The sequence below is a fragment of the Zonotrichia leucophrys genome, chromosome 1 (assembly GCF_028769735.1).
Source record: "Zonotrichia leucophrys gambelii isolate GWCS_2022_RI chromosome 1, RI_Zleu_2.0, whole genome shotgun sequence".
NCBI classification, from domain to species: domain Eukaryota; kingdom Metazoa; phylum Chordata; class Aves; order Passeriformes; family Passerellidae; genus Zonotrichia; species Zonotrichia leucophrys.
Genome location: NC_088169.1, coordinates 108175930 through 108198573, shown reverse-complemented (window position 1 = coordinate 108198573; position 22644 = coordinate 108175930). Strand labels below are relative to the sequence as shown.

At 36.9% G+C, this 22644-nt stretch overlaps 1 protein-coding gene across 5 annotated transcripts in view; it reads left to right on the top strand.

The window, feature by feature from the left end:
- Window positions 1–22644, top strand: part of ROBO1 (roundabout guidance receptor 1) — a 682144-nt gene that overhangs the window by 166272 nt on the left and 493228 nt on the right. The gene's annotated exons all lie outside the window — the stretch shown is intronic.

Genomic DNA, 22644 nt, shown 5'->3' with positions numbered 1-22644 from the left:
TATGTTAGAGGACAAATATCCTCTAATGAAACTGATGGGACTGTCCCTTTCAATTACATAGACAAAGGAATCAATGGGACTCATTTCACAGGTTGAATAAGGTTGATAATATTTAACATTACAATGAGGAACAATAATTGATGATAAATTATCACCAAAATCCTATTGGATTATGCATTATTTACTCATAGTAGTGTGAAGGATTAATTAAATTGTGTAGGAAGCTGAAAAGCATGATGTTTTCTCAACTCTCAAACTATACAATGAGCATGTAAATCATGCTTTTGCTTCTACTTGTTTGAGCAAAGAAAAATCAAATAATGCATTTTCTGGTTTTCTATACATGCATTCAGGTGGACCATCAAGTATTTAATTGTTTAGTTCAGGAATGCAAAGGAAACGAAACATGCAATTAAGAGACAAGTCATAAGATAGATTTCAGATCCTGAAAACCAAAATCTACCACTTTATAAGGCAATGAAAAATCAGTTCACTTATGTATCTAAATTTTAACTATGCACAGAGATATATGAAACTAGTTCACATTTCTCCTCTGGCATCGCAAGTGCTAGTGGTCTTTTCTGAACCTAACACTGTCAGATCTTAGGTAAGAAAGAATTAACAAATGTCCATTCACATTAGTCCTGGAAAAAAAATAATTCCACAAATGGTGGATCCCAGCAGTACCTTTCAGCAGTAAGTGTTAATTTCTAAAGGATCCATTTACTGCTCTCCCATTTTATTCCCACTCTTAGACCCCTTATGTGCTCTACAGCTTCTCCTGATGCTCCTTGCCTTATCAAGTGATCTCACTTTACAAAGGAGTAAAGAGAGCTCAGTGCCCAGCCTGGCCCCTGGGAAATGCTCATTTATAGCTTGGTCATCCAGCATAGCTGTGCCAAGAGGAGTCTGCAGGGATGCTCAGGTGAGCATTGCTGGACCTTTAGCCAGAGGCAGAAGATATCACTGCAATATCCTGCTCAGTTCCTGGGGGAAGATTCCCTGTTTCTGCCTCTGAGCTGGCTGCTCTATTTCCCTGCATATTTTCTCTGTGCAAACTTCAGAGGCTGTAGAGAATCAGCGTCATTGCTGCCTTCCTGTGCCAGGAGGACCTCCCATACTCACCATGCAACCTCTACTATTTAGTGATATTAGCTGTTTAGTGATATTTTGGTTCTTTTACACCAGGAATGGGATAACGCTCCACAGATAAAATCTCTCCTACAATACAGCACAGAGAGGATTTCTGTTGAATCTGAGTCAGGCTGACCAGCATAAAGGAAATGCTTTGACCAGCATAGTTCAATTTGACTGTTCATTTGGACAAATTACTAGATAAAAATTTCTTCTATGAAATTCATCCCTGTGAGATTACACAAACTTTAAAAGCAAAAAATAAATAAATAAGGGTTTAAAACTCCAGTTGTTAAAATGGGCTAGGAGCTGATGGAAATTTCAGCTCAAAACAGAAGTGGAAGAGGTGGAAATGTTGATTAACATGCACACATCTTTTCACCTGGGCAGATATTTTCAAGGAGGTCTGCTATGTTGAGAGACATTATTTATTTTCCCTTGCCACTAGGACAAAAAATAGAAAGCTAAATGTGCAACCACATGTTTCCAAGGGGTAAAATTCTGCCTTTCACTGACATTGTGATGTATTTATAATGTTGGGAAATAGTATTTTAAGGTTTTCTGCCACGTGCTTTAAAGACTGCAGTTCCTTTTTTTAGTATTCCTTGTGTAGTGGTGACAGTACAGCAGACTGTCAGTCACAACGAGCTCATGCACATCCTCCTGTCAGGATCAGTGTGGAGCACTGTGGAGATCTAATGGAGCAAGGGAATGGAAATCAGAAGGCAAAGTCATCCCTGTGTGACTTTGAAAATCACTTTGCCCTTTTGAGCAGGAGTTGTCACAAGTGGACTTGGTCTCCTTTTTTGTGACCAGGAAAAGATGTGTGCATGTTAATCAACACTTCCACCTCTTCCACTTCTGTTTTGAGCTGAAATTCCCATCAGCTCCTAGCTCATTTTAACAACACTGGAGTTTGAAACCCTCGTTTAATTCTTATTTTAGAGAAGCATTTTCAACTCTCCTATACAGAGTAAGCTTTCAGATGAATGTTTAAAATCTTCATGAGAATGCATTTTAAAGTCATCATGAGGATACCAGAAAACAGACTAGCACACAAAATCTGAACTTTATTTTTCTTTATTCAGGAGGTTTTGTAATTTAGGGCCTTTTTTTTTTTTTTGTGAAATAATTATAATCAGTTACATTTCTTTTGAATGACAAGCAAATGCATAATAGAAAAATTGTAGATTTGTTTCATGAGAAGCATAGAAAGATCTTGGCTTCTGCATACTGTAAAATAATTTTTAAAACTCAGAAGTCTCTGAAAAGAAAAATTAAATTCCATTATCTCACTTAAACAAGAATAAGCTTAAGAAACGTTAATTGCACTGCTCTGACTCCAGGCCATGTATCATCACACTGACAGAACTTTTCCTTCACTGGTGAGAACAATGATAGGGCATAGCAGTGCTGATACAAATTGAATAATCACTTTTTATGATGATGTGTGCACTTCCAAAAATAATACATTGGGGTTCCCAAGCTGTGATAATGTAGGAAGTTGTGATGAGAAAAAATGGTGAGAAAGGATTTGAAATGTTCAAGTATATTTCATTGATGTGAAATGCAGAACCAATTGTATTTAATACCCACCTTTCAAAATTATTTCTATTTAGTGAGGTATTTTGGCAGGTGTGCTTTCTTTTTCATCTTTGAATTTTTATCTTAATTTTTTTTGACAGATTAGATTCGTAAAGATTGCAAAAGAAAAAGGCAAAGCACCTAGGTCACTGAATCCACAATTAGCTCTGTAAATTTCCTGGAAGTAAAAAAGATTGATGTAAAATATCACACAGTATCTGCTTCAAGAAAATTGTTGTTAAATCTAGGATTAGTACTTCGGCACATTTATTTTGCTTCAGGTATAACATTTTAAAGCAGAAAGTATTTTCTGATCATATGTTAGCAGGTACTGTAAGGGGAGAAATCAAATCTATTGACATGCCTTTAGCATCTCAAAATTTAGTACATGTGAGAGACATTTATCCTCTAATAATACAACCAAATCTGATCCAAAAAATGAAAAGTGAATTTTCTACTTGGAAATGGTCTTCATTGTTGAAGAAATCTTCTATGATGTGCTTTAACTTCAGTCATTCTGTGTTTGTAGAGTCAGTTCAGTGTTGTGGTGGGAGTCATGGGGAGAATGCCTATCCCAAATTCTGGATTACCAGCATAATTTGGAATCCACAATTGCAAGTGCAAATCAAACAGCACAGAAGGAAATAACCATGCTAGAGCTAAATGATAGCTCTGCTCTTTCTGAGTGCCAGCTGCCTCTTCTCCCACATCCTTAGAAGGTACAGAGGTAAGGACCTGGTCAGGGTCTGTCACATTCATTTTTAATCTGCACCTCTACCTAATGAATGCAAACCAGCAGAGTCCTTCTACTCATGCTAAAATCATTTCAGGTATTTACTACACAAAAGCGTGTTCACATTTAAACATATTCTTAAATTATTTGAGGCTTTTCTAATTAAACCAAACACATTAAATTCTAATAGTTTGTTCCTTGGTCCTGCCCAAAGCACTAATGTAACCCTAATGTAACAGGTAGCAATCCACTCTCACCAGAAAGGTCCCAGAAAGCTGCAGTGGTTTAAGTTTACCTTGATTTCAGTGTGATATCTTTCCTAAAATGGGATTTATGGCAATGTTGTACTCATATATCAAAGCCATGAGTATTTGTGTGGCTAATTTTATGTAGCAGAAAAGTCGTGCTGTTTGTCAAAGACAAACAATTAGTAGAGCTGTATTGAAAAGGAAAACATGATTCAACTCTGTTTGCTGTTGAAGCAGCATCAAAAATCCATGCTGCTTTTGGCAAACCAATTAAGTTTACACTGAGTGCCCCTGAAAATCCTAATTCAGATGCTATAGCCACAATTTAGCAGTTTTGTTTAAACACACTGTTGTATTCAATTGTGTTTGCAGGAGTGTGGTGTTAGACATTGTAAGTTAGTTTTGTGCACGTGGGTTATTTATGTGTGTGATGCTGCATCTTTTTCTTTCCACTCTTCCTGCTCTCTGTCAGAGGGAGGGAAGGACTCCAGGTTTTCCCTGCCATGTCCTCATAAATTCTCTGTGAAAGTAGCACTGTGGTGTAACACTGAGGGCTTTGTCAGCCTCCGAGATCCCTTTTAAGTTGCTATCCTGTGGATATGGGAGATTGGATCTTCTAATAGGAACAGCCAAGGCAGGCTGTAAAACTGACCCTTTCCAATTATTTTCTTCATTAACCACAAACACTTTTGTCTCCACCACAATTTTCACACCCCAGCTCTATTTCTGTTTTTCTAAAGTATTACTTTTCTAAACTCATTTACTTTTACACTCTTCATCAATCTATCCCCTTGCAAGCCCAGTAAGAACCAAGCTCACCCAGAAGAAATGAATAGCGTCTGTTGCAAGGTATTACCTGTCACTAGGGAGGGAAAAACACCAAACTGCCAACAATTCCTTGTGCCATAATTTTGTTGGCTTACAACACAGGGAAACACCTTTAGGTGTTTCTTAGCTATGGGCAGATGTTTGGATGATAAACTGGGGAATGAAGGTAAGATAATTAGAGAAAAAGACACTGTAGATTTGTGTGTATTAATAAATGACAAGCATGAAGCAATAAATAGATAGAAGTTGTGTTTATATCTGTATTCTTCCTAGAGCTTCTCTAGATATTTTTCCTGACCAGAATATTGTTTCAAAAAGTGGAAATCTAATGTGTTTGTGCAAGCATGCATTGCACAGATTTATGCAGATTATATTTATTATATAATCCACAGTTTTAGATTGCATATATAATCTAAAACTGTAGATTGTTTTGGCATTTACATATTTTCTTTTTTTAAAATAATCTTTTACATGCTTAGCCAGGACACAGAAACAATACCAAGCAAAACCAGTAAATACTTGAAGATACAGCTGAAATTTGGACACTAAACGCCTAAAACTATTTTGTGAATGCAAGGAATTCATAAAGCAAAAAGAGGAGATGAGATGCAAATGCTAAATGAAGGTGCATCTCTACCAGTCTCTCAAATCATCACAACAGTAACAAAATCCTAGCTGAAGGTCAGGTAAAAGGTATTTAGTGTTTTCTGTTCTTCTTTTCATTTACTAGGCATTTCTGAATATGGATTATGAATTCTGACCACAAATTTCAACACTCTTTTCTATTTTTCCTCCACCTCCCTGTGACACATTTTTTTTATCAGTACTGGAACATATCCTAGTGAGCTTGAAGTACCCGACAGCTAGCAGGCAGGTTGAATAAATTGTTGCTTTATTGTGCCTGGGGGTCTGCATTTCCCTGGCTCCTTCTCTTTTTTTTTCTCCCCAGTCCTCATTTCCCTGTCCTGTCAGCTGTTGCAGAATTCCATTTTTAATACATCATGTGCAATGTGCACCAGACTCTGCATGGGCAGGGTCGTCTTTGTAATCAGGTTTCACCCTTCTACTAGCACACATCACAAGGGCAACAGTAATATTTTAATATTCTTAGCAAGGTGTTGTACATGTACAAAATTTGGAGGTCGTGTGCTGCCTAATACTAAGTTCTTTTAATCTCACATTCACTTAAATGTATGTGACTTTAGAAAACTAGTCAATTGTGCCTTGGCTTTGTTCTGGAGTGTCCCTTTGATCACATCATGCTTTAAGGAGTCCATTTGCCAACAAATAGGAGTTGCCCCTCTGACCTTAAAGAAGACTATTGTCCCTTCTCACTGCTGTAATGACTTCTTTTTCCTACATGCCCAGAAGTATGGGGCTCAAAAACTGTATTCCTAGCAGATTATACTGACAGGCAGTGGCTATCTGTTTCATATGTCATAGTTTTGCTGGCTTAAAAGTGCATTTTTTTCTCTGAGTGAATATAATATTGAGTTTGGGTTTCTATTTGCTGTTGTGTTATACATTCACAACTGAAAAACATGTGGACATTAAAACAATTTTCAATTTATTCCTATTTATCACGTCAGGATCTTTCAGAATTTGTTTGGTGTGGCATGTACCTGTAACTGAGTAACTCTGGCAAAGTCTTGGGCTCTTAATTACTGGGAGCCTCTACTCCAGGGAGAGGGATGGTGTCCATGGCACTCAAATATTTTCAAGGTCAAAGGCTTTTTGGGCAGCATGGCAAAGTGCATAGACTCAGAAGCTTTTGGTCATAAACTTTTATCTGTATTCATTTGCCCTGGCAGCCCAAAGCCTGTGCAAGTGGTTTATGAATGTTTAAGTGGGGGTGTCTGGTGCTGATCTCCTCCCAGGCTTGATGTACCCAGCCTGGGGAAAGGAGAGCATGTTCCAAGATGTGAAGGGAGAGTTATTCCTGATCCTCCTGTGTGTGTCTGACCACAGGGATGGTAGGATGAGCAGAGCTCAGCATCTGGCTGATGGAAGTGTCTGACTGAAGGTGAGGGACAGAAGTGAGCTGTGGAGTTTCCCCCGTGCTGATTTTGAAACAAAAGACGCGACAATCATATGGCAGCCATATATCTTATGACAATCAAAGCAGTGGCTGCTCTCACCTTTCTGTCCTCATGCAGCTGCCATGGCCTGTGTGCAGTCCCCTTTCACACTGGAACACTGGGCTCTAGGTGTGACATCTGGGAGCTGATGCGTTTTTAGTCCAGGCATCAGCCAGAAGAGATGGATGAAACTGATGGGAAATAAACAGATAAGCTTCCCTGCAGTAACATATCTTCGCTCATAAATACAATTCTTGGGCCTTTTCTTGTCCAAGGCTGACTAATGACTCCACAAAGTCACTTCTGCTTTCTGTGGACAGATATGAACCAGTGCACTACATCCCTGAGCTATGTGTTGTAATGTAATTTCTGAAGCCCACAAAGATTAATTTCGGTGCTACTTACATTTCATAATGAACTCTGAGAAAATACAGTTTTGACATCCCTGACTTCTGTGATGTATCAATTCAAAACCTCATTTGTCTTGCCTGAATTTATTGTAAGTTGTAATTCAAGAGAGATCATCTCTCTTTTATTAACTGTGATTTATCAGTTCAGTGTTATCTTTACCAATTTATCTTCTGCATTCTCTAAGTTATGTTGAAAACAGAAATCTCCTTCTGCAAGGTAATTATATTTACAGGTTATTTTCAAGACTTTTATTTAATTTTCTGCACATTAAATTGTTGTACAGAGGGCACTTTTTGAGGTCTGAGATTTTTTTCAGGACTGACAGTGTCAATTCACCTAAAGCTTCCACTTTTAATCCACTGAGGATTGTCTGTGGCATATGTATGTGACTTTATCCTTCATCCTGTTTCTGGAGAGATATTTTTAATTATTTTTTACAGAACATACACAAAAAAATTTGTTAAATTTGTTTTCTTTATCTGCAAGTTTTGCTGTAAGAATTAGTCCACTTAAATCTTTCATCTAAGTATCTTCATGGATAAGGGTTAAATTTTAAAACTCTTAATGAAGAAGAACATAAACATCAAAGTCAAGATTTAATACGATTAAAATAAGAATGTTTTATTAGTGTATTGTTCATTGCAAACTTCACTAAATAAGAATTAGGAGTTGCTTTAAGAACAAGGAAGATTGTAACACAATTTCCTGTATTAAATTAGTTGGAGGAGGAGGATATCAGTAACAAGAACCATAGATGAGGTTTCTGTTGAAAGAATTAATTTATAAAAAATAGCAAATCAGATTGAAATTTAAGTGAATAATACTGCATTGAAAATTCTCTTGGTAAATAAAGACATCAGATGCATCGTTGTTAATTGCTCAGTATTAAGTTGTCTGCAATTGTAGGTGGAACACGTAAAGATTTCAGAAGGATGAGCTACGGAGACATGCCATATAATTATATTCAGAAGACTGCATCTTCTTTCCTTAGCATGCACACTAATGAGAAAAAAGCATTATAGGACTGTCCAACCTGAAATAAGAGAAAACTACTTCAGCACTTTTAATAATCCTTTTTATAATTTTGCAGTTGTCTAGGATTCCTATAGAATACAGAAAATGAATTAACTCTAGCAAGTGTTTTATTATGAAACATTAAGTTATAAATTTTGTCACACAAGTTTTAGCTGCCTGAGACTCTTTCTTAATCTTTCTAAAATGGGTAGAAATTACATTTACTGCTCGAAGTCATTTGAGAAATTGGAGAAATTACATTAACCACCAAAAGAAAGTCGCAACCATCTAAAACATACAAAATTTCTTTAAGGATATTTTTGAGACTGTCAGCTACATCATTAGTTCACATGTGTGGAGCTTCTCAGCTTAGCACCATCTTTATTGTAGAGCCTCTGATTTCAAAATGTTTGTGTAGCAGGTTTTAAGCAAGAGAAGATTAGTTGAAGCCAAAGAGAATTTCATTTTACAGAAAACTATTTTGAACCTGGTTCCATAATATAAGTTTGAAGTATCTTATTTTGGATAATTGTCTTGGAAGTCCAACTTTTAGTACTGTATGACTTTCAATTTTCATATATTTAGAGATAATGAGAGAGAGTGAGAAAAAGAATTGGTATAGTATCCATTTTTAAGATGCTTCGATTGGTTTTGGCATTGCATGAGGTAGAAACAACTTACAATATTCCATGTGAGCGTTTTGTGATGTTTAAGTCGTACTTCTTCATTTTAAAAAAATTCATTAGAGTTTTATTTTGTGCCTGAGAGCCACAAGATATCTTCCAATCCCAGCTGCTGACATCTGTTTTTGGTTTTGTGTTTGTGGGGCTGGGAGCAGCCCCCATGGCTAATGGGAGACTCTGTTCCTGTTCTCCAGGAGGGACATGGCCCAAACTGCACTCTGGGGCTGCAGCAAAATGAGCAGTCCAGTGTGACATTATTCAGCATATATGGCATTCTAATAAAATTAAAACTGGAGCCTAAACTACTATTAATTGCTGTTAGCTGCAGCAACACACCTTGCTCAATACCTACTGAGAATTAGAACCTAATTCTAATGAGAATACTGATATGTTCAAGCTTTGCAGTTTTCTCACTCCTAACTGGTAATTATTCTATCCCATAGTAAAATTACTATTGGAATATCACTAATAAAAATTTATTCAATGTATTGGATTCACTTTAAAAAAAATGAACAAGCAAACTATGTTCACATTTCTCAGAACAAAATGTGCAGTGAGGTCATAGTCTGAGTGATGAAAAACTTTATTAGACTTCCACTGAAACTTTTGGACTGACATTTTGTGCAACACAGAGTACAGATATTTTAAAAGCTGTAGCAAATTAAATGCAGTCTTGCTCCTGTCTGATTTGTAGAGTACCCGTTTGCACATACCTGTGCATTCTGCTTTATCTGCCCAGAGCCAGGACAAAGCAGTTATGGTATGGTTTGAGTGAATAATATTGCTTTTGAAAACATCTTGATAAACAAAGCTACAACTATTATATAGATTCTTGTAAATTATTTCAATTTTATATTTTGTTTAATATAGATTGTTATAGCCATACAGACTGTTTCAGAAATTTGATATTAAATGTCTAGCAGAATTTTGTTTAAAAGAATTCCTGTAAAAAGAGTACTAAATAATAATTTTTTGCCTATGGATTTCAGGCAAACTAAGTGCACTAAAGTAAGAAGGTTTTGAGCAGATATTCAGGTATTTCAATTGTAAAGAGACAAGAATATTGTTGCCTCTTTAATGTTTCTAACTTCTGTTTATAAAAAGGATTCCTCAGGTAGGAGTGGTGACCACACTGCAACTGATCACTATATTTTAGGCTTCTTTGCTCTCAAACCTCACATTTTCTTATTTTACTGTTGTTGGGTTTTTTTGTTTTGGTTTTCACTTTTGTTTGGGTTTTGTTTGTTTTGTGTGTTGTTGTTGGGTGTTTGTTTTGTTTGTTTGTGGGCTGGTTTTGTTTGTTTGTTGTGGATTGTTTTGTCAAAGACTATTGGGAGTAGTTTATCAGCTTCACAGCTTGAGAAAATTTCCTGACAAAAAATCTGACCAAAAATTAGTCTTCTTACTTAGTGTTCTTTTTCTGCTGATTTTTTTCCCTTTTTATTTTCATTTTGATTTTAAGCATCACAACTCTCTTCATTCTTCATTAGTCCTTGTTACCCTTTATTTTCAAATTCTGCCTTATGATTTTCCTGTCTACAGTTCTCATCTGTGTGCTTGACAGAATAGCATGTTCCCATGATCTTTTATTTATGAGGAGCTGGAGAAATTCTCAAGATTCAAGGAATAAAAGAAAATAAGGATGTTCTGCTGCCAGAACCAGAAGTTTTGCATGGAGTACTATTTCAAGGATATAAACTGGGAGGATGGTTTTGAAGGAACCTTATGCTGGCACTGAAACACAGAATAAAAGATTTGGCTCCTGAAACTATTCAGATGTACTCTAGAAAATCTAAGGCTGTTAACTCTCCCTTTCAAGAAGGCTGAAAAATTCTGAAATTACTGGAAAATGTTGGCTATTTCCAAGTTCATGTGTTCCTATTTGACAAGCCATACCACTTGGCTATGTATAAATTAGACTTGTAATGAGTTGTGGTTTGCCAATGAAAATGAAATATGTGCTACAATTGTAAAATGCTGATGCAGAACTTCACAAGTTAATACAAGGCCAAATATCTAATTCATCTGTGTAGAGTGGTTCAAGTACAAAAGCACATGCTTCTATCCTAGCACACATTTTATCCAGAGGCCTTAATACTTCTGCAAATACTAATCCATCAATTCTTCTGTGTTGCAGAACTAAAAAATACTCCTGTACACCAAAGGAGTATTTATAGGTCTGCTGAATCCTTACCTTTGGAATTTGAAGAACCAGAGCCAACTCAGTATTTGATAACAAAAGATTTAGAAAATATGCCCCAAGCTGTTCATATTTCTGTATTGCAGGCTGAAAAAATGTTAATTTTGAGTAATAATCTTCATAATGTATACAGTCACCTCTCATAGCCTTCATTTAAACTGGATGCATACTTTGGACCCAAATATTCTTAGATTTGCTTAATTATTTAAAGCCAATACAAATGAAAATTGTTATTTCTTCCTGTTAAAAATCTGTTGTTTAAAATTAATCTGGCTGTATTGGTGCCAATTATTAGTATTGGCTTTAGCAACAGTTGATACAGTGACTTTAGTGATAGTTGATACAATTAAAGAGTGGTTTTAAATCAGTTTTCAAAACCTTGGTTTTTTCCCAAACTTTCTTTGAGGTTAACTTTAAAAGTCAATATGATGAGTTGGAGTTAGTCACAAAATTAAGTTCAGACATCTCCCAGCAGCTGCAAATTTATCAGATTGTTTCATTGCTCGGTTAAGTATTTTGGTTATAACTCATGTTGATCTCCAGAAATACTGAGTTCCCTTCTCCTAATTCAGCTGTGTGTTTTGTTTGTTTGGGGTGTTCTTTTGTGCAATTTTCGAACCTGTGACATTGCAAGTTACAGTTCCTAATTTCTGCTCTACATTGCCTTGCATTGCATAATGAGCACAGTGGGCATAGTACTATATAAAAAGTTGCATAAAATCTCAGAATCATGAATTTAAACATATCTAATTGAAACCAATCAAGCAGCATTATGGGCTACAAATATCAGGTTACTCTGGGGATTTCTGTGTGTACACTGCCCAGTTTTGCTGTGTGCTTTAGATTCAGTAAATGGACCTCACAGAATGAAACTGCCAGCATGTGCTGTAAGCAGAGAATTATGTCATGTAGTGCTAGGGCTGATAGGCCAAATTACAGATAACTGGGAGTGGATCCACAGGTGGCCCTGCAAATTCTGACACAGACTGGAGCAGCTACTTAGAGGAGTAGCTATCACATTACAAAACAGTATGTTAGATATTTGTTTCTTTTTGTTCTCCATCTATTTCCTTGCTATAAACAATTAGTAGAAAAAGTCTTAGTATATATTCTATATATTTATGTGACTGTTTTCACAGGGGTCTCAATTTGAGGGAAGAAATGAGGATTTGACTCCATGTTTCAGAAGGCTTGATTTATTATTTTATGATATATATTACATTAAAACTATACTAAAAGAATAGAAGAAAGGATTTCTTCAGAAGGCTAGCTAAAAATAGAATAAGAATGAATGATAACAAAGGTTTGTGGCTCAGCTCTCTGTCCAAGCCAGCTGACTGTGATTGCCCATTAATTAGAAACATCCAACATGGGCCAATCACAGATCCACCTGTTGCATTCCACAGCAGCAGATAACCATTGTTTACATTTTGTTCCTGAGCTCTCTCAGCTTCTCAGGAGGAAAAATCCTAAGGAAAGGATTTTCCATAAAAGATGTCTGCGACATCTTTACATATAAGGAGGTACTACATTCCAAGTAAAAGACATGAACTGCTCCAAAGAGAGGAAAAGGACAAATTGTTGAACAATCCCTGCAAAAATTGAGGGAAGAGGATTTGAATTAAGAGAATTTGTTAATTCAGTTGAGGACAAATCTTTCTGTAAAAAATCCTCCAATTAGTGTAGTCTGATAAATCAATGAACTTCCTGTTAAAGGAATAACTTATTTAGACAAACTGAAATGGCATACATGAAATTCTGCCGTGTGACTTGTCCTAGCTGTTAAGTGAGCTGTGTGAGGAAATATAGAGGAAGGACAGAAGGAGAAAATGAGGGGAAAGATGAGGGCATAAAAACAGTGATGAGCAAAGGGAAGAGCTCTGTGCTGTTCTTACAGGGTTTTCTCTCCCTTCTTTCCTTCTTTCCAGATGTCATAGTGATGTGGGATTGAAATCTGCCCTGAGGTTTGTGAACCAAATGCTTTTAATTTCTGTGGAGTTGGTTTACATTAGAGTTGAATGTGGCTTCTCTTTGACTGATTTTTTTTCTTTTAAAACTCAAATTCATGAAGTCCTACTGCATAGCAAAAGCTAATGATAAGTCTTGGAATATGATGGGGTGGGGGGGAAAATCAACTTTTAGAGTGGTTCTCTCCAAAACCAGTGGGAATGTTGAAGGTGTCCTAGTACAGCAAGGCTGAGATTCATTTATGCAATGAACATTGAGTGTATATAAAATCTGAAAAAACCACAAAATTTGAGCCAGCCCTCTGGGCTTGTGTTAGGGATTTTGAGCCAAACTGCAGCAATCCACAGTGGACAGAAAGAAACGAGGAGTGGGAGTCAGCCAGGAATGCTCTCACCTGCTTCAAGGGCCCCACAAAAAATCAAATTCAGGCAGTTGGTTCCCAGTATGAGCTTCCATCCCCTGCCAGTGTGTCAGGCTGGAGCAGAGCCTTCCCAAGGACTGCCACTCACACTTTGCACTCACTCACCTCCTCCGTGGCACTTTTGGTCTTTATTTTTGCTAATGTCAAGCCTTCACTTTGAGAAGACAGCAGTGCCTACTTTGGGAGGCATGGGCAGGCTGTCACACTGCAGACTTTACAGGCTTCATTTTTTGCAGATTACAGACTCCTTATTCACTGCTGTAAAAATGCACTACGTGCGTGCCCAGTGGGTTTCAGAGGGTCATTTTTACGCTTTGCAAAAACCTCCCATTTTATATCATATCACAACCACATGTACTTTGATTGTATGCTAATTTTTATTAGCAGTACAGTTTTCATATTCAAAATTAATCTTTTCTCTGAAAAGCTATCAGCATTTCTGTGACTGCTAATATTTTTCAAATCTGAATAATTTTTTGTTTTTAAGTGGTTTTCAGTTGTGTTTTGTTTTGTTCTTTTTTATAGAGGTTTTCACAGGCTCTTTAAAGTTTTAAGCTATTGTCTTAGATGACATACTTGAGAAAGTCATGTTAGCAGCTTTCATCTTTAAAATAGCTCTGAATGCACCTAGAGTAGCTGTCAACAGAGCAGAGATCTGTGAAATGGATCAGACAACTGGTCCCCATGTAAGAAGTGAATGTGTTAACTTAGATAACATGGAAAACATAAAAATTGGGACAAAGAAAAATGGAAGAGGAATAGACTAGACTTAATTAGAGAAAAAAAAATCTGTGGAAAGCAACACCTGAAGTCACGGAAACCATTTAAAAACATTTAAGCTGAAATTATTTGAATAAACAGGGATTTATACTGATAATTCTGAAAGGTGATAATCATCACTCCAATCTAATAAGAAATAAAATCACTCTCATCCACCCTTAACAAAGTTCATGTTCTTTTAATTTTGTTTTGATTATTATTACTTATTTTTGTGTTGAACATATATATCCATCTTATATAAAAATTTTGCTATATAGCTCTGCCTCTCAGAAATTTATCTTTTTCTATATCATAATTAGCTATGTTTAATCCTGTTACTAGAGGGGAGAATTTGGTCATTATAGTCACAGTTTTTGTACAATTTTTTTATTCCCATAACAAACTTCTACAAGTAACGGAATGGTGCATTTGCATTTTATGAGTATTTCAATTTTTTCAAGGGAAAATGATTCAACATTAGATGTCTCCAAATTTTGATTTTTTAATCTTTAAAATGATCACTTGGCTGTTTGCAGTTGTTCCTTGGTCATTTCACATGTTCATTTTCAATTATTTTCCATAAAAATGCTTCTCTTTATGATAGATAAAAATAATATAATAAGCAAGCCTTACAGTGCCTTACCAAAAAAAAAAATCAATATTGGAAAAAATTACCAAGAACTATAAGGAGAGTATTGATTTTATTACTGAGGTTATTAATTTCAAGTAGCATATATAGTTAGGAATGTTTATTTTCAAGTGTCGAAGTTATTATGAAATTGGTCTGAACACAAATACATTACGATTGCAATTTTTTAGTTTTGAAAGTGTGGAACTCATTAAAAGAACACACTTTTGTTTTTCAGCTGATTTCTGTTAACACATTTGTGTACAGTAGGACAACATGAAATATAAAGAAAAATGATGCCCCAAATCAGTTAAGAATGTAATTTTTAGTTTGAAATACAAACAAAAGTCAGGAAAAGCCTGTGTTCCTACTATTGCTGTATCTCAACCCACAGAAAAATGTATTAAATGTGTTTATGTTTTATTTCATTTGAATGTAGAGTTTGCACAAGGTTTCAGACAGTAATTTTAGCCCCATGCTCCTTATGACATATCAGCTAATGATGACACTTTTATTTATGTACATCTCTTAAAGATACAACATTTTTAATTCCATCAGCTCAGGGTTTAAATTAGAGTTTGAGGTAAATGCTTTCATTTAGCTTATTGATTCTGTTCCAATTTAGGAGATTACTCCATAGCTCTAATTCACCCAAAGAACCTCACTGGGGAGATTTTCAAAGGCACAAATAGAAGTCAAACCACTAACTTCCATTGACTGCTGAAATTGTATTACTGCCTTCTCTCTGGACACAGAGAAACTCAGTTCCCATTGTTCTCTTAATAGGACAGGGCATCCATCTTTCTCAAGTAGGCTTTGAAAATGTTGATCAAAGCAGAGGAGACCAGATGCTCACAGTTTGCTATAGATCCAGTACAGTCAGTGAATTATTTGCACCATTTGGGACACAAGCCATGTCATTGCTAAAGTTATTATAAGTTACTTTGTCTCCTAATAACCAGATTCAACACTGGAGTATTAATTTTTCCCTGACAAAATGGAAAACTGAAAAAGTTAAAAAAACCCCAACTGATTCATTAACACCAATGCAACTGCCTGGTAAAATTGTCCTTCAAATTAATTTTTTCTTGTTAGGCTGTGAGACATTGACCTTGATTCTTGTTCTGAAGATCAGTGTGAAAACACTGCACAGGAAATGTCCTCATATGCCTGGATGAAGTTATTGTAAAGCTTTCACTGCATTGCAACTTGGGTTGGCAAGAGCAGAAAAAGTGTAACCAGACTCTCATACCTGCTTTTAGATATTTTGTCATAGTTCCTCTTCTCTGCCCATCTGCCAAAATGGTTTCCTATGTTTCTGGTGCCACCCACCCCAGGAAAAATTAGCTGATTTTGTATTCCAACAACATGCCCTGTTCAGCAAGCATGTGTAGAAAGCAATTTCTTAAATGAACAGAGTGAATACCAGGAACATGTCTGTCTTCTGGGATAAATTTCATGGAGTTTTAGGTACTTGGCAGGCCGGCTTCAACTTCCAGCTTTTTAAGCACAGAGACAGTTTGCAAAATACATGTTTATCTCATGTTATCTACTCAAAATCACCTGCTGAGATAATGCCACACTCACCTGGGTTTCTCATCATAAGTTATTCACTCGTGTTGGCGCAGTTCTCAGCTCAAATACCTTTTCCTTTGCACCTCTTCCAGGCAATACCTCACTTCTAAACAGGGCTTGGTTAACTGGAGACAGAGAGGAAGGAGATCAGGAATGATAAGCTGGAAAAATTATATACTGGAAAGAAAAGGGAGTAGTACACAGAGATGGAATATGGAGAAGTCAGAGATCAGTGGAAAGGAAAATAAAGCAAAAAGTAAATATATTTTTATAGCAAAAATAAGAAGAAAAAATGCAACAAGCTGTGTATTTGATCTTGGAATCAGAAAATGTCCAGGTCTTCTCTGAATGTTTTCTTGAAACCCTCTAAGATGATATTTTAAATGTGTGAGAAAAAGTAAATATAGAAATGCAAATCAGTCCTGACAGATTAGCCTAACAATCACTTTTTTTGAAAAGCAGAAGGCCGACGACAGTTTAGCAGTTTATTTTGAGAGCTGAGTAGGATGGCATATTTTTAAATTAAACAATATTCACTTTAGTTTTCTTGTGTTTATTTTTGTCTGAACATATCCTTATAATTCTCCACCACTCAGTAAACAGTCCTACATTTGCCTGAATTAATAGGATAAATATTGCCAATTTGTTAGAACAAAAAATGATAAATGACTTGAATACATTAAATGTGTTTGGGACATGTTTAATCCATAAGCCTGATGTTAAAAGCGCCAACATTATCTTATAAAATTTTACTATCAACATGATGTGGGAAGCATTCTTGTGGTAGTCTCATACAGCTTCTCATTTATGCTGACATAAAACACTGGCTGTGTTGAAATATCAGCTCACATGGAGCTGTGAAGAGCCGTTAGTTGTGCAGTCACACATAAAAATGCTAAATAATCATTAGAAGGAGGCATGCTCTGGCTGCTGGTGTGGGATCACAGCAGTGAGAGACAGAGAGCCTTTAAAAGCTTGGAGTGCTGTGGTTGAGGGTCCTGAGAGCACTTGAGATGCACTCAGGGGTGTTGCTGATTTAGTGCCAGAGCTAAGAAGGCATTTTGAGGGATGTGATGCCTTCATGGAAGCCGTGCTTCCTTCAGGAGTGGTGTGTTGGGATCCAGAGTCTGCTGGTACTTTTTGCTTTTAAAGAAAAATGAGTTCTCTGTTGTGCAGAAGCAATTTGTGGCTGTAGGAGGAGGTGGTGCAAGAGGGAGCTCAGCTTGCTAACTTGTGGTATTGTGGTAGCACCAGCATCACCCAGGTACCCTGGGTCAGCTGGGGTTGGAGTGCCCTGCTCTTCTGCTCCTTAGCCTTTTGGCTATTTTACTTTATTTTTTTTTTCCCAATAGTGACTTTAAATGCATAAACTCTGCTGGTGTGAAGGACAAGGTGCCACCTCCAGCTCAAACAGCAGCCTTTAAGATTTGTTGTCTCATTAGGCTGTAGCCAGTCACAATGTGTCTGACATGTCTGGATTGCTTAGGAAGGATGGCTCCTTTGCCTGAGTGCAAGTTTGGAGGTATCTCATAGGAACTCACTTTGCATTTTTAACAAGAGCAAACTATCTTCTTTATTACATGCTCCTAAATCAGGCTTTATTTTTTTTTTTTAATTTACTTCCTGATGGACATTAAGCATCTTTTACTAACAAAGGGAAAAGAAATATGTTATAAAATAAGAAAAAAAAGTCTTAATTCTTGGTTTTCTTATAGCAAGAGAAAGCTAAAAATGCTTTTCTAATAGCATTACCAGCTAGGCCTATAATGGGGAATTTCTTGTAAAATTCATAGTAGTTCCTAACTTACCTTTACGGGCTTTGTCTAATGCCTACTCTTCTGCAGTCACATGGAAAAAATAAATTGAGGAAAATTGTAGTCTCTGACATAAATCAAAATCTGGGTTGCCTTGAGGGCATGAGAATAGATGACAAATTGATAAGGTACACTGGTGAGGAAAACATACTTTTTGCCTCAAAAACCAGACCATCTCTTTTCCAATTTCATCAAGCAGAATGTTATTTCTTGTTAACAGCATATAATTAATGAGCATATATGTAAGGCTGGTTGATCCAAACCAAGATCATTTACTTAAATGTAGCTTTAGTCAAGACTAAATAATATATATCAGAACTGCTTTCTAATTGTGCAAATCCTGCTCTGTTTGTTTTTGTGTTTGTGGTTTTTATTAGCAGAAGCATGTATACATAGATGCTGTACATTTACTTAAAGACTTGTGTGTATCTTTGCATGCATGAAGAACACATTTGCTTTCCTCTACCACCAAAAATGTAAATTGTGCTAGCAAAATGTATAATGTTATGGTTCAGCATGTAACATGAGGAAATTAAGAAACAAATATATGCCCTCAGAGAAGTGATGACTTTTAAGACTCAGTCATGCTGGCCCAAGAAGTCTTTAGGAGAGAGGTAATGCTAATTTATATGATTATACAGTGCTGACTGCACTGTTGGTGTTCTATAAGTAAACAGAAAAAAAACAAAAAATAACAAGTATGTTAGAATGGTGAATTTGGCAGGTTTTTTTCAAATGTATGCATTTCAATGGTTAAAAAACCCCAGTCAGTCTCAGGATCTTTGTTCTGTTGATGTATTAATTAGATCTGTATTACAATCAAAACAAAAAAAAATCCAGCCAGGCTGATTTGGGAACTTGAGTGTTTCCCCAAGACTGCAGGGGTACAATGGTGTGTGGGTCTGTTCTACACACATTGCTGAATTATGTGTGTGTGCCCTTCACTTCGCAGCACTACAATGTTTTCATGGCAAACACTGCTACATCTGAGTTGATCTCTCTGGAGCTTTTAGAGTTATAAGGCTTGTAAAATAAAACTTGGGTAATGTTTAGCTTTAATGAGTTCTGTGGCTGCTGTCCTGTCATGCCCCAAAGTCTCTGTACAGCTGCCTTGCACAGGCTCCTTGAATCCACCAGATTCAGTTTTTCTTTTAATAAAGGGAGACTGCTGCAAAAGGGCATAAAAGGCAGTGTAAGGACTGTATTTGGCAGCCATTTAAGTAGAGCTCATACTGCAGAAATAGAAACCTGCTTTGTTTTGCAAATTTGATAAAGATGCCTTAAAATCAAGGACTGGAAAGGGCAGCTCACTGCCCTCATGATGAGGGAGGTTGAGCCAGTCCTTGTGTGACTTTGAGGAGGGGATGACTCAGGAACCCATGGCAGGGTGCCCAGCCAGGCTCTTCCTTGTCAGTCTGTCCTTCTTTGCACTAAACCAGCACCAACTTCTGTGGTGAAAAAGCTTTCCCAGATCATCAATTTTCAACACAGTCAGTGGCAGGGTCCTCAGAAGTGGCAGAGATGTTCCAGTGTAAGGAAGTGGCTTTGAGGACTGGAGAAGGTCCTCTGTGCACAAAAGAACTGACTTTTCAAGGGACAGCTGCTCTTCCAGTGGGAGAGGCTGTAGCTTTCAGCCTGTCTTTGTCAATGAATGCAGAGAAAATTTATTTCAAACCCTCCTTGCCAAGATGCTGTAGAGAGCTCTGTTACCAGGTAAAAGGAGCTTAAGACTGTAATGGAGAGAAAACTTCATGAAAAAAAGTTCTTCTAATATGAATAAAAAGCTCTGTGGAAGCGACTTGATCCAAGGAAAGATCTGTGCAGTAAATTGCAAGTGACTTTTATCTATGGTGCACTAAACCAGAAATTAAAAGTTTGGGACATAATGAAAGCTGAGGAGAAAAGAAATTAAATATATTTGAAGATTTGAGAAAATGAGGTGTATTAAAGCTAGATAGAACTAATGTAACACAGACCATAAATTCATTATGCAATTTTATCTTCAAATCCTTTTGACTGAACTGTAACATATAAGTCAGGAAGTCATCCAGTCTTAGTGTGATATCTTCTAGTGGTCCACTGCATCTCTGAAAAATTTATCCACATGGCTAATTCCCAGAATTAATTATATTGCTTTTGAATAAGATTTCAAATAGCTGAGGAACTCACATGAGCAGAACTTATACAGCAGAAAGTGAAACTAGTTAAATGAGCTATAAAATACTGAATCACATAGGAGCAGGCCACCTTTTATTTGGCTTCACACCTCTGAATGCTTAATTGGTTTGGTTTTACTTGGTATTATTCCAGTGGGGAGGGCATTGCTTTGATGGCAGTAATTGCCCACTGCCCTGCTAACCAGCAACACTGTCCATGGGGCACTCTGTTAGAGTGATGTAAAAGCTCTTTTGGTGAATTATTTTCAATGTCTGATTTCATTTCTTTGCCTGAATGTCACTTGTGAGACGTTGTTTTGATCATCTCTTCACACTCCTCAGGATATGGGGCAACTTTTTTAAAGGCAATAGCTTCTTCTGCTGTGATGGGATAAATGGGTGCAACCTGTGCAAAAGTGTCCGTGCAGTGGTTTGTGTCTATAAAAGTGGCCTTCCATTAATCTTGTAAGACAAAAAGCTGTCTGGCCTACAGTTCTGAAACTTTCCATTAATTCTGTGCAGGATTCCCTGTTAGACAAAACAGCTGTGGGGCTTGAGAGCCCAGCCAACATCTGCTGAAGTACCAATTTGATGTACAAGTTTACTTTTGCACAGCACAAGGCTCAATGAGGTTTGGATCTGGGACCAGATAAAAGATAACAAGTTTTAACTGCAAGGCAGTTCTATGAGGCAGCTTGAATTTTTAGCTCAGAATAATTTCTTTCACTCTGGAATTTCATGCTTTGCTTTGGCTCTTTTTTTTTCTTTGAAAATCTTTATCTTCTGTCCTTCAAACAGTTCACTGTCAACTGTGAGATAGCAAAACCTTTTGGTTTCAGTGCTCAAAACTGCAGCTGTCCTTTGAACACTCAATATTTCTGCATTCACAGGAACTACACCATTCTACATTACTGCTCATGTGCTCCTAAAGGGCTGCCTTATATTATTTTTTTTTTCTTTGCTGTATTTTGGTGCAATGTGAACAATGTGGTACATTCAGGTGTCTTACATAACCAGCAACACCATGAGTCATCTTTTGAGAGCGACTACTGACTGAACTGGCATGAGCTCAGATGGTGAAAAATGTGCAGTTAGAAAGTGCTTTAAAAAAGGATAAAATGAATCCCCCAACCATTTATTTTCACACTATATGTTACCATAGGAATTATTTTTGCTGTAGGGAAAATGCCCAACAGCATGTGTGGGAGTGATCTCCATTGTTCTTCAGCACATAGATGTGACTCATATCAAATAAAATGATCATAAAAACCCCAAAAACTTTTCATAAGGAAATCCCACTGAGGCAAGGACATGATTACTCTCTCCCTGCCCAGATACAGTGCAGGGTTTATATATGGAATCCCTCCTGGTCACCTCTCCAAAGGGAATAGCCACAAGGAGCTGCTGGGGTCAGAGCAAAACTGAAGGCTGCTTGTAGTGTGTAAGAAGCTGGAGATTTGAGAGATCACAAGTTCTTTATATCATATTCCAAAAATACTTTGCTTTTTGTACTGAATAAAGTTCACCCAAATTGAAATAAGAGCACATCTCTCTTCCTAATTTCTCTAACTGGTCCAAAGAAAAAGAACATCCCTTTTAAAGGGTTTGTGGATAACTGCTTTAATGGCCATTGAAAGTTTTTTGTGATCATCTGTGGTCTGCCAGCTCTAGGTGAGAAAATTCTTCAGGCCCTCTTTTGGAAAGTTCCTACCATTGACATGAGAAAGTTTAGAAGTTGCTGTCTTCAGCAGTTCACCTCCTAACTGGTTCTTGTGCAGCATTTCAATTGCACTAATAATTCTGAGCTCAAATTTCATAAAGAGCGGTGGTTGTGAACATTATAAATTATAGAATAGATAAATTATAAAATAGATGCATTATTAAGATGGAGGTAAATTACTTTGTCTCTCCTTCCTTGGTAATTGAAATTATATCTAGAAATTTACTTCAGTACTTTATTCAAAAAAAAGCCCTCAATTCTGCAGCTTGGTTACATCTATACACAACAGGCAGCACAAAATGTGTGAGGCAGAAGATCAGCTTGGAGAATGCTCTTTCATTGCTGTTCTGTGAAGAAAGCAAGTTTTACTGTTGTGTGAGTAACAATTTTAAGCATTCCTGAGGCTGATGTTTATAGTGCTAAATGACTAGAAACTCTGCAGTTACTTTTGCTGGATATAAATGTAGACTTCGTGCAGACTAAAACCCTCTGTCACAATGAAGGAATAGCCCTCTGGTCTTATTACAGTGATTTTCAGCTCTCCACAACTCATGTGGAATGTTTTCAGAATTGTGGTGAAAGGGGTAGGCAGGGGTAGCTGTGCTCCAGCTCCTCCTTGAGACTATTTTGCTGACTGTGGGGATGTTTGTGATCTGGCTGCCCAGTACTGACGGATCTGGGGTTAAATTT